Here is a 12610-nt window from a genome sequence, read left to right as displayed (position 1 = left end):
GAACATCCATCTACCCTAGAGACATCTTAGCAGTAAATGGCATGTCATGACAAGCCGCCCATATTCAAAATACCACAATGACAGGCACTCCCATCGGATGCTGAATCTTGAAAGGGCAGTCAACATCTTGGAGATACTTTTCAAAGAACTTGGGCCAGTCGCTTCTGGGGATGTTTCTTAAAATATCTCTGTCTTCAATCTTGTAGTGTCTGATTTTATGGTCTTCAAACCAAACAATAAAGTTTATAAATTCTGTTTCATCTTTGCAGTTGAAGCTGGCAGGGTTGTGGTAGTTGAGTGCCATCAGCTTGCATTAGAGCATGGTCCCCACTTCGCGTTCAGGTCCCCTGGGCCTCCACTGGGAAAGGAAAAGCAAGGTTGAGCAGGCTCCTCAGGCACCAGCAACGTGGCTGGAGGTGATTTGCTATATTTTGTTTGCAAATATCTTATTGAAGATTTTTGCATCTATATTCATTAAAGTCATTAACCTATAGTTCTCTTTTTAGTTGAGTCATTTCCTAGTTTTGAAGTCAGAGTAATGGTTTCTCAAGAATAACCTTGGTTCCTCTTGAATAACTCTTCAATGAAACCTTCCCTTTCAGTTTCATTGAAGAGTTTGAGGAGTTGTAGCATTAGATCTCTAAAGTTTTTGTAGAATTTGGCAGTGAATCTGATGGAATCTGGGCCTTTTTTTAGTTGGTAGTTTCTGTATTCATCAATTTCACTGACTGATATTGAATTATTCAAGACTTTTATAACTTCTTTGTTTAACTTTGGTGGTTCATATGTTTGTAAGAATTGATAACTTTCTTTTTTTTGCCAACAAGTTGTTTAATCATCTTCACTATTGCAAAATTTTGTAAAACTATATGATTCAAAGATAGCACGTGTTAACATACATTGAAATATTTATCTATGTGAAGTTGTATCAGGATATTTAACATGGTAATACATTCCTGTGCGAATGAGGAATATTTGTTCACATTTATTTATATTAAAATGCCAAGATGGTGGTTCTGTAGTTTAATAAGATACTAATGTTCAAGAGTTAGGATAAGTACAAAATGCATTTCAAGGCTTGCTGTTTTAACCACTTGATATTTTGAGTATACAGCATCCTTTATGATAACAAATACCAGGCTATGGGTTGATTTAACTTCAGTCATATAATACTTGTGATACTCAGATGGACTGGAAATATGAACATGTCTGCCCCAGCACATCATTTAAGGGGAAGGGTTCCTGTCAGTGTGCAGCAGATGCGAGAGCTACGATGGGTGCCGGGATGGAGAGTGGGGAAAGGGACAGAGTGTTTTCAATCAGGAGCAGATTACATGCACCAAATAATTCCTTGTATAAACTTCACCTCTTGGGCAGAGTTTCCCACATGCTTTGGCACAATACTAAACAGTCTCAGTTCTCTTCTCTTTTTGTTTAACAACTGAATACTAAATGGACATCCAACTTAATAACTTTTAAGGCAGCAATATGAAAACAAGTTTAAAATTAGATGCAATTTCTGATGCAGATTAGATGAAAATTCTGATGCAAATTAGGTGCAATTTCTGATGCAGAATGTTTGCTGATTGCATCATTTCCCTGGGTTAACTGCCCAGAAAGAGGATTTAAGCAATTATTTCAGAGAAAAAGAGTCTTAAATTCTAATTCCCCATGCAGAAATAACCTCATAGTTAAAATGAATCATCAGTCATTGTATCACTTAGTACAGTATAAAATAGTATCCTAAGACAGATTTACCAGTTAATCAAAAATTAAAATCAACACCCAAAATCAGAAATACTATAATTTAAAACTTTACTACATAGGTTTACTCAACAGTTTACCAAATCAAACAGATACAATGATACCAATTATTTCAACTAACTATAGACATATACATCTCTGAGCTGGAAGGCAGAAAAATATTTTCAAATAATTCATTTTAATTCTTAGTAATATGAAAACCACACTGATGTCTATGGCCAAGATGTGTCACATGCCAGGACACTAGCAAAATGGAAATCCTACTGGTTAAGCAACAATATTTCTTTTTACAAGTATCTGGAGGAAAAACAATTATATGAGGGCTGAAAATACCTTAATTAGAGAAAATTTGCATGAAAAGAGGGCATACCAAAGCCAGCCATTCTCTGGCTCGCAGATCCTCACAGTTCTTCCACTCCACCTTTTCCACAGCATCATTGCTGTAGGCCTCAGTCACCTGCAGGCCTCACGCTGCTGCCATCTGGGCCATTGTTGTCCTTGTCCCAGTCCTTCATGGAGGTGCCCAGCATAAAATCCTCCCATGGAATGCTCCAACCTAGGCGCTCTGCTAATTTCACTTCAGTCTGTTTGGCTTTTGGGTCCTTTTCCAATGAACTTTTCTCATTTGTAGTTCCATCCAATTCTCTGGGAACACTGACGAAATCTCTCTTGGAAACACTTAATACCAACTCAGCCAGCTTTGTTAAAGAGCCTCCGGCATCTCTAACCTTCTCAACCATGTTCTTCTGATGTTTCTGAACAGCGCTGAATAACTGCACCACACTGCTTGTTGCAATTCTCTGAAGATTCCTCTCTGCGTTTTTGTCCTGGACAGCATCTGCCTTGGCTCTACACATCATTTCCCACACTCGTTTCTCATCCAGCTGTTTTCTCTCCTCCAGTCATTCTTGCTTCAGCCTCTTCTTTTCCTTTTTCAGCTTTTTGTTTTTGATGAGAATGATGCGCTTGCTCTTAGGTGTTTTCTTGCTAAGGATTTTAGCCATGGCATCTGCCCAGCCTGCATTTGTCCCGGCACTGGAGTCAGCAGCATTTTCTTTTTCTTTGTCCCAGGGTTCAGCATCCTCCTCATTGTCTGCTTCTACTGCTTCTCATCAGACAGCCCATGGCTAACTCCAGAACCTCCACTGTCTGAAGCCTCTCGGACTTCATCGTCCAGCTCTGAGGCCACAGCCCTGGCCACTATCTTCATCTTCTTTTTTCAGCTTTTCCCCTCACAGTCACATGTGAATCTTGCATGGTCACAGTCCTCTTGCCTGCCTGGAAGTGCTTGTCCAATATATTTCTTTTTATTTTTCCATGTTATTAGAGTACAGCTTCTCAAAGTAGTTACCAATAATTGTCTGGATTTAAGCAGAATTGGCTGTGATTTCATTTTGTTATTTCTAATTGAATGGACTTATGTTGTTTCCTGTCCTTATTCTGCTAGGTTTGTTTAAGGGTTTATCTATTTTGATTAACATTTCTAAAGAAAAATAAAACAAAAAACAAACAAAACCCAACCCTTCTCTTTATTACTTTCACTGTTTTAGTCTCAATTTCTGCTCTAAGTTTTATAACTTACTTCCTTGTACAAGATTTTGGTTTGGAATGTTCATATTTTTATTAAGAACTTGAAGTGCTTTATTAGGTTGTTTATTTGATCTCTCTTTGCTTTTCTGATGAGGGGATTTATTGCTACAAACTTCTCTCTCAGGTCTTCTTTCATTGGTCCCATAGATTGAATGAAGTATGCTGTACTGGCATTATTGTTTGATTGTACAGATTGTTTACTTTCTTCTTCAATTTCATCTGTGACCCATTGACTATTCAAGACGATATTATTTAATTTCCATGTGTTTGTATAATTTCAGTGGTGTCTTTTGTTATTGGTTTCTAGTTTCATTGTACTGTGATCCAAAAATATGCAAGGGATAATTTTGATTCTTTTGGATTTACATTAGCAAACTTCATGGACTAGTATGTGGTCTATACTGGGGAAAGTCCCCTATGCATCTGTGAAGAATGTGTATTCCATTGCTGTTAGGTAGAACAGAATACTGTACATACCTATGAAGTCTATTTATTCAAAGATTTTTCTCAATTATTTTATTTTATTTTATTGAGAAACAAATGTGAATGAAATAGTTCCAAAGCTGATTAATAGGACAGTTGCAATAATCAATACATTGTACATTGTTATCTTCTTAGTGGTTATCAATGGTATAAGAAGCAGACAGGATATCCTGTCCAAACACTATTAGTACACCTCTTTCTTCTCATTGAATTAAGAGAAAGTAGCTGTATATCTATCCTAACTATTTTGTATATACAAATACAAAATATTCTTTGTTTTCCCTTTTTTTGTTTAGTCTTGTCAGAGGTGGATATTCTACTGGCATCTAAATACTATAGGTGCATGAATTCAGCAAAACAATCCAACACAGTCCAGCAGTCTATAATAGTAGTGGGCTATCCTCAGAAGTTATTGACTTGAGCCTTTTACAGCTCATCATATTAAAATGGCTTTATTTTATATACCTTGTTTTTATACTTTTCTGCTGGATGATTAAGACCAAGATAAAGCAAGACCTATATAACAAGAAATGTAACTTTTGTATCTGATAAGGTCAGTCAAGTACCCTCAGGAGATTTTTCACAATTCTGTTATTTATTTGTTGATTTCTTTTTGTCTAGTTGATCTGTCCACTTCTGACAGTGTTGTGTTGTGGTCCTTCATTGCAATTGTATTAATGTTTTTCTGTTTTTTCATGTCCGTTAGTGTTTTACAAAGCTGGGTTGGATAGTGTTTGGTTCATATATGTAACTTATGTATTTCTGGTGAATTGTTCTGGTACCCAATATTAGTGACCTTCCTTGTATCTTCTGGTCAGTCTTGACTTGAAGTCCACTTTGTCAGAAATTCAAATAACATTTCCTTTTTTTTCGGGGCTCCCTTTGCAAAGAATATTTTTTCCACCCTTTGATTTTTAATCTGAGTTTTTAAAAAAATGTGTTTCTTGTATAATGCATATTGTTAGGTTTCATTTCTTGATCTATTCTGCTAAACTGTATCTTTTGATTGGGGAATTGAAACCATTTACATCAAGAGTTATTGCTGAGAGATTGACTTCTTTCTGTCATTGCATTATTTTCTTGTTGCTTATTTCCTCATTTGGGGGCATGGCAGGAGAAAAAAGAGCTGACATTTACTAACAGTTTGGGAAGATGACACATCAACACTTCAATGATGCAGCCCATTGCATGAATCTGTAAGGTCTCTATATCAGGCAGAACTCGCTCATGCTTGGGGCAAACACAAACTAGACTACTCTGGGGTTGCTGTTGGTATCAGTTCCTATCATCAGCTCTTCTTTGAATATGCCCTATGCTCAGGGTCATTACTTCTCACCCCATGCCAGCTCTGCATTTTCTGCAGTACAAATGCCTACTTTCTTCATCTTCAAAAGCATCATTCTCTTTCAGCAAAATTGCCAGTTGTTCTTCTTCATGAATCTTCTCTCTTGCTGCTCTCTCAGCATGCAAGTTAGAGCAGCACACCTTCATCTGTTCCCTGAGGACACCCCTGGTTCCTCAGTCCTCCACATGCTTGGTGATGGTCTGCTTCATTTCATTCACCTGGAGCTGCTCAGAGGTCTGCACCTTCTTTGCCAGCTCCAGTTTTTCATTTAGTTCCTACAACACCACCTTATCTACCTTTCCTGGTTCTTTCCTTGTTAGTCCTTCATTTTTTTCAATACAGTATTATGTTCTTCAAGAAGCTTGTTGTACATTGACCGCACAGTAGCGAAGTTGGACTTGTATTCTGTTTTATCTTGTTCTGTTTAGGTTTCTAATTTCATGCTCTCCACTTGGAGTTTTAACTTATAAATGGGCTGTAGATTTTCAGTAGGCTCTGATGGGACTGCAGAGTCTTTCCTTTCAAGGGGATGACACTGTTCTTGAAGTCTCTTCATTAGCTCAGCTTCACCGAGGTTTGTATGAACCTCTTGAAGCTCCTTAAATAGCCATTTCCTGAAGGTTCAAAATTCCACCTCACTTCCAACAGTCTTTGTGTCTTTGTCCTCTTCATTCTCTTTTCTGTCTTCCTCTCTGCCTGGTCTCAATCTCAGAATGACTATCTGCTTTCTTTTCAAATTTGAAATTCTTTCTTTGGCCTCTTTAAGTGCATTTTCAAGTCTCTCCATCTTCTAGTTTTCTTCCCGCAGCCAAGGCAGGTATTAGCCTGTACTTAATTTCATAAATTCCAAATGCTTTCTGGTACCTTCCATATATTTGCTTGTAAGTGGACTCCATTCTTGTGAGCCTAAGAAGACTGTTCTTGGTTTCTTTTACTGTCCCACTGGATTCTCCTCCAGCTATTGTAGTTTCAACAGTCTTTGGAGAAGCCACTGAGTTGAGCTTGAACTGCAACCCGGAGATGATGCCCAGCTGCTCTGTATTGCCATCCCTGAGGCAAAATTGTTTTTTAGTTTTGAAATTTTGTCCTCATATTGGTCAATTTTTCTGTCTGTACTTTTATTTTGGGAAACAAATATTTAATGATACATTGCTCTTCAGGGAAATGGCTACAGAGGCCTTTGAAAACTAAGAACATGACCATGCAGCACAGATCTAAACTAGTGTCTTACCACAACTACCTTGTACACTATAACCTTTTTCTCTCCAAAATGACCCTCATCTCACATGAAAATTGTTGCTACAGGGAAGCCAGAAATCTAGCTTTGTGGCCAAAAGGAAAAACAGCAATCTGTTGATTATGGTAAGAGCAGAGAATCCAGAGCCCACAATAGTGGTGTTTTGGCCTTCTTACTCTTCTTCTTGTCTTTCTTCTTTAGCCTGTCCATGTTAGCCCTCAGCAGGCATGAATAGGCCATCTGAAGCTTACTCACTTCTTTAGAGCTCACCACAGTACTGATTTCCTTTTCCCTATCCATAGCTCTCAACAGACATTTGTTATCTGCATGCTCAAAGCCCTCCACAGAGCCTTTCTTTGGGATGGATGTGGTTCTACCATCATATTTCTTCAGGGTAATGAACACACTCCTGACTTCCAGCACTTCTGGAAGAGCCTGGTCAGTTCTGTCAGGAACTGCTTGCTCTTCAGCAGCACCATCTTGATGAAACTGTCTGTACTTTAAAATTTTTTTTTCAATTTTAATTTTAATTTTATTGAGAAGCAAATATCAATGAGACATTTTCCAAGCTGATTAATAGGACATTTTCAATAATTAATACATTGCACATTGTTGTCTTCTCAGTGGTCATCCAAGAAGCAAGGGCATCCCGTCCAAACACTATTACCACAAATCCTTCCTCTCACTGAACCAAGCGAAAGCAGCCGTACATCTATCCTAACTATTCTGCATATACAGATACAAAATGGTCCTTCCTTTGTATCCCCCCTCTCCAGTTCAGTCCTGTCAGATGGGTATTCTGTTGGCATCTAAATATTATAGGTGCTTGAATTCAGCAAAACTGTCTGTACTTTTAATATGATTTTTAATCTCCTGTATTTCTGGTTGAAACGTTTCACACTCTAACTATTTGGTAATTTGTATTTTATGCCATTTTGTTTAGCTCATCTAGGTTTTTATTAGCATCTTCTGAGAACTCCTACATTTTTTTATTATTTTTGTTGCAGTCTTGTGATTTGCTCTGCTCCATGCTGCCTGCTGTTGTTGCTGATGTCTTGGACATGTGTGGTTTTTATTTTTATTTTTATTTTTGCCCATTTTATTTTATTTTCCATAATTTTATTGAGAAACAAATAGCAATGAGACAGTTTCAAACTAAATTGGTAGGACAGTTTCAATAATTAACACATTGCATACATTCTTCCTAGTGGTTAATTGCTGTACATGTGTGGTTTTTAACCTGGGGACCTCAGCTGTGAAAATCTTCCTTGGGTCCCCTGAGCAGGCCTACAACTGGTGTAGTTGGAAGGGTGTCAAGGTGAGTGGTCCAAGGTGGTTTTGAAAACAACACCCAAAAGTGAGGGAGAGCCCTGGGAATGGCTGATAAGTGACCCTTGCCCCACTATAGCTGCCTGTAGCCACCTTCTTGGCAGGTTGAAAATCCCTGAAGGATTGGGAAACAGTTCATTTGGAACCGGGGGGTGTCTTGCAAGCCTTAGAAATGATGCAAAAGTTCCTCCCCCTCATTGTACAACAGTAGGGTGGATGACTTGGCTGTTCTTCAGTCTCTTCCACTGGGTAAATAAATCAAGAGGCAGATGGCCTTGTGAGCAAGTAGACCAGCTGCAGCAGATAGAGGAGGGCCATAATCAATGAATGGATGGTTGCTGTGGAGCTCATGTTGTAAAGCGTGGGTGGTATTCTCTTTTTGGGAACTGTTTCCAGAAGCAGGTAATCAGACTGTGACAAATTGGTTGATGGCAGTGGCTTGCCTGGTTTGGGAGAATCCTGGAGGCCTGACAGAGCAAGTGACTAAGTGACCAACCTATCTAGACTTGATAACTGTGCTGTGTGAAATGGCATGTGGCAAATGATGCTCTCACTGCAGTACTGTGGCTCAGATGAGGAACTGCAGATGGCACACAGGAAAGAAGTAATCCTGGCAAGGGGGCCAACTGGCATGTTTGGGTCAGTGGTATTCCTAGCTCCCTTTATAGATTGCCTGATCCATGGTGCTGTGGATGCCTTGGTCAGGCTGGGGGATGTGGAAGTGAAGTGCCAAGGTAAGGTGAGACCTGAATAAATAGTACCAGCAAGGGAAAAGAAGAGGGCTTTGGACAATGAGGGCCATTCCCCAAGGACAGGTTGTGGGGCCGCTGAAGGTTGGTTGGCTCTAGATCTGGGTGGACCTGCTGGCTGTCATCCCAGCTGCAGATAAGGAAAATGGGCAGCTTTTGGATGTGCTGCTGACTCTGTGGAGACATTTATTCTATGAGCAGCAACACCAGCTGTTGAGCTGTGGTCAAAGCAGTCTCAGTAAAGCAAGAAGTGACACTGGCCTACTTTTACCCTGATTAGGAGGCAGGCTAAGGAACCTGGGTCTTGGGGTTTTTGGAGACTAGATACACATGTGGAATTTATTATTTACTGGTCCTCCCCCTAAATTAGAAATGTGTGCTAGTATAGGTGGATACTAGAGCCAAGTCAATATTAATATAAAGCAATCCTGTTTTACAGGATGTACTTCATTCATAAAAGTGTAAGGTGGTCAATACACCATGGTCCAGAAGACCTAGTTGACTTAAGATATCCGGTACCTTGCCCCATGCCTGTATGATGTGTATGTTTCCCTAGTTGCTGAATACATGCTGGGGGGCATACTGACTGGTGCTTGGCTAGACACCATGTAGGGAGAATTCTGGTTTTGAATTTATGTAGAAAAAAAATCATAGTCTGAGGATACACACACTGCTGTATGGTATATGCACTACTAACTTATGGGTTATGTATGTGAATCAGTACCGGCTACCTGGAGACTATGGAGAGATAGGACAGACTGTTTTGACATTGGAAAAATCAGGAGTGTTATGCCCTGCATAGAGCTTTTTCAACTCCCCAGTATGACACATACGTAAGCCCCATGGAATATGAAGAGTGACCATGGATTACTGGGAACTGGTTAAAGTGACTCCTTTTTGCAAGAAGTAGTGCCTCCAATGTTGCAAACTTGATGGATCATCTCACCCTGATGCTGGATCAATACCAGCATGTTGTGGATTTGGCCAGTGCCTTCTTCTTCACTGCTGTTGCATCTGACAGCCAGGACCAATTTGTCTTCACCTGGGAGGACAGGCAAGGGACCTTCCAGCTGTTGCCAAAAGGCTATCTGCATGGTCTGACTTTGTGTCATGTGCTGGTGTCCCAGAACATGGTCAGCTGTCCAAGCCACACTCAGTGTCACTGTTTTGTATTAATGATATTATGTTATCCTCTGATTGTCTTGTGGACTTAAATGCCACATGCACAATCTGAAGGAAGCTTTGCTAGCATGGGGGTGGGCCATGGACAAAGACAAGATCCAGGGATCTGGCTTATCTGTCAAATTCTTGGGTGCTATAGGTTGGGTAAGACCAGATCAAGGATGGTATGCCAATTATAGGTGTGTGTGGCCTTGCTAGACTTTTGGCACATGTACCACACCTAGGTATTCTCCTGTACTCTTCCTACCAGATGACCAGAATGAGAGCAACATGGGCTGGATAGATGCAATTGAAGCTGCTTACTGGATAGATGCAGCAGAAGTCACTGTTCAGGGCTCAGAAAAGGGAGTTTCTGTAGGGCTTTTTTTTTTAAATCATTTTGAAAGAGAGTGTTGCAGTAGTATAATTTCAAGTCAGGGATTATAATGCTTGCTGCTTTGCCTTATGGGCCATGATTGCCTTTGCTATTTAGGTTACGTCTGGTTCCAGATGAATTTTAGGAATACTTTCTCTAGAACTGCAAGGCATCCTGATGGGATTTTAATAGGGATTGCATTAAATCTGTGTAACAATTTTGGGAGTATTGCCATTTTCATAATGTTGGTTCTTCTTACCCAAGAGCAGGGAATATCTTTCCATTTTCTGAAATCCTTTTCAATCTCTTTCAGAGTATTGCAATATTCATTACATAGATCTTTTATTTCCTTTGTTAGATTGATTCCTAAGTATTTCATTTTTTGGATGATATTGTGAAAGATGTTTCTTTAATTTCTCCCTCAGTGAATTTGTTGTATGTGTAGAGGATTGCTATTGATTTTTTGGTGTTGACTTTGTATCCTGCTATGCTACTGAATTTGCTTATTGATTCTAGGAATCTTTTGGTGGAGCTTTTTGGGTCTTCCATGTAGAGTACAATGTCATCTGCAAACAATTTTAGTTTAGCTTCTTTCTTTCCATTCTTATTCCTTTTATTTCTCTCTCTTGTCTAAGGGCTCTAGCTAATGTTTCCAGAAGTGTATTGAACAGGAGTGTAGATAGTGGACATTTTTGTCTTGTGTCTGACTTTAGATTAAAAGTTTTTAGTTTTTCTCCATTTAGTATGATGTCTATTGTTGGTTTGTCACAGATGGCTTTCATCAGATTGAAGCATAGTCCATCTATTCTAATTTTCTGTAGGGTTTTTGTCATGGATGAGTGTTGGACTTTGTCAAAAGCTTTTTCTACATCTATTGAGATGGTTATGAGTTTTTTGTTTTGGGTTGATATGGTGTGTTACATTTATATATTTATGTATGTTGAATTATCCCTGCATCCCTGGGATGAATCTCAGCTGGCCATGGTGTATCATCTTCCTGATGATTTGCTGCATTCTACTTTCTAGTATTTTATTGAGGATTTTTGCATCTATGTTCATTAGGGAGACTGGTCTACACTTCTCTATTTTTGGTTGGAGTTTTCTCCAGTTTTGGTATCAGAGTAATACTTGCCTCCAGAATAAAATAAAGAGAATTGCTTTCTTTTCAATTTCATTGAAGGGTTTGAGGAGTATTGGGATTAAATCTTCTCTAAATTTCTTGTAGAATTCAGCTGTGCATACGTCAGGACCTGGGATTTTCTTTTTTGGTGAGTTTTTAATTACATTTTCAATTTTATTGACTTATGCTAAGTTACTGAGAGTTTTTATATTTTCTTGATTCGGTTTTGGTAATTTGTACTTATCTAGGAATCTGCCCATTTCTTCTGTATTTTGCATCCTATAAGAGTAAAGATTTTCAGAGTAGGTACTGCTGATCTTCTAAATGTCCACAGACTTTGCAGTAACCTTTTCATTCCTTATTGCTTGTATTTGAGTTTTTTCTTTTCTTTTTCCATTCAAAAAATGATAAAGTTGGCTAGGGCTTCATCAATTTTGTTTAATCTTTCAAAGAATCAACTCCTTGATTCATTAATGCTTTGTATTGTTTTCTTTGTCTCAGTTGCATTAGTATTTGCTCTAATCTTTATAAGTTTCTCCCGTCTATGGGCTTTGGGCTTGGTTTGCTCTTCTTTTGCTAGAAGTTTGAGGAGCAGCATTAGGGTATTTATTTGTTATAATTTTTATTTTCCTTACGTGTGAGTTCACTGCTATAAATCTCACCCTGAGAACTGTGTTTCTTGAGTCCCACATATTCCAGTAGGTTGTGTTTGAGTTTGGTTGGGTTGTAGATATTGTTTAATTTCACCTGTGACCCATTAATTGTCAAGGGGGGGTGTTATTTAATTTCCATGTGTTTATAGGGTTTTTGCAGTTTCTTTCATTGTTAACTTCCAGCTTCATTGCACTATGATCAGATAATATGCATGGGATAATTTCAATTTTCTTGCATTACTTAAGCATAATCTATGGACTAGCATGTGCTCTATTTTATTTTATTTAATTTATTTAGTTTTTCCTTGAATTTTTTTATTGGTACATTTTATATATACATAGTGATAGCATTGATCATAGGGGAATTGTACCTTGCTTCAAACAATAGTTTCAAGCATTTTTTTTTAAGATTTAAAATTTCTGAATTTAGTTCAACTTACAATACCAGATTTCCAAGAAAAATGAACTTTTTTCAAAGACATTTAAATAAAATCATACCAAGATGCACAAAAATGAAATTGTCCAAAACTTCTTGTAAAGAAAAATCATTGAAGCATATACGTAAAAATATTAGTTATGGAAGAACAAAATTAAATAGCATCTTATTCCACATTAGAAAGAAAAAAAAGGACCAAGGGTATAAGAAACTAGATTAATTAAAGGACTGAAATAAAAGATCTGTGCTCTTTGAATTTTATACTTAGCAAACATACCTTTGAAAACTAAAAGTAAGATTTTCTAGTTATACAAACTTGAAATATTTTAATACCTCCCAAAGTAGCATATAGGAAATAACAAAGAGC

At 38.2% G+C, this 12610-nt stretch overlaps 4 pseudogenes; all 4 read right to left on the bottom strand.

The window, feature by feature from the left end:
- Positions 1-322, bottom strand: part of LOC101577410 — a 1978-nt pseudogene extending 1656 nt beyond the window's left edge.
- Positions 323-2181: 1859 nt separating this feature from the next.
- On the bottom strand, positions 2182-5022 carry LOC101563496 (annotated as a pseudogene).
- A 90-nt stretch (positions 5023-5112) lies between these two features.
- On the bottom strand, positions 5113-5993 carry LOC101563093 (annotated as a pseudogene).
- Positions 5994-6539: 546 nt separating this feature from the next.
- On the bottom strand, positions 6540-6898 carry LOC101562684 (annotated as a pseudogene).
- Between the last annotated feature and the right edge of the window lie 5712 nt (positions 6899-12610).

The sequence above is a fragment of the Octodon degus genome, unplaced genomic scaffold, assembly GCF_000260255.1.
Source record: "Octodon degus isolate 3935 unplaced genomic scaffold, OctDeg1.0 scaffold00032, whole genome shotgun sequence".
NCBI classification, from domain to species: domain Eukaryota; kingdom Metazoa; phylum Chordata; class Mammalia; order Rodentia; family Octodontidae; genus Octodon; species Octodon degus.
This window is presented reverse-complemented; position numbering and strand designations above follow the sequence as displayed.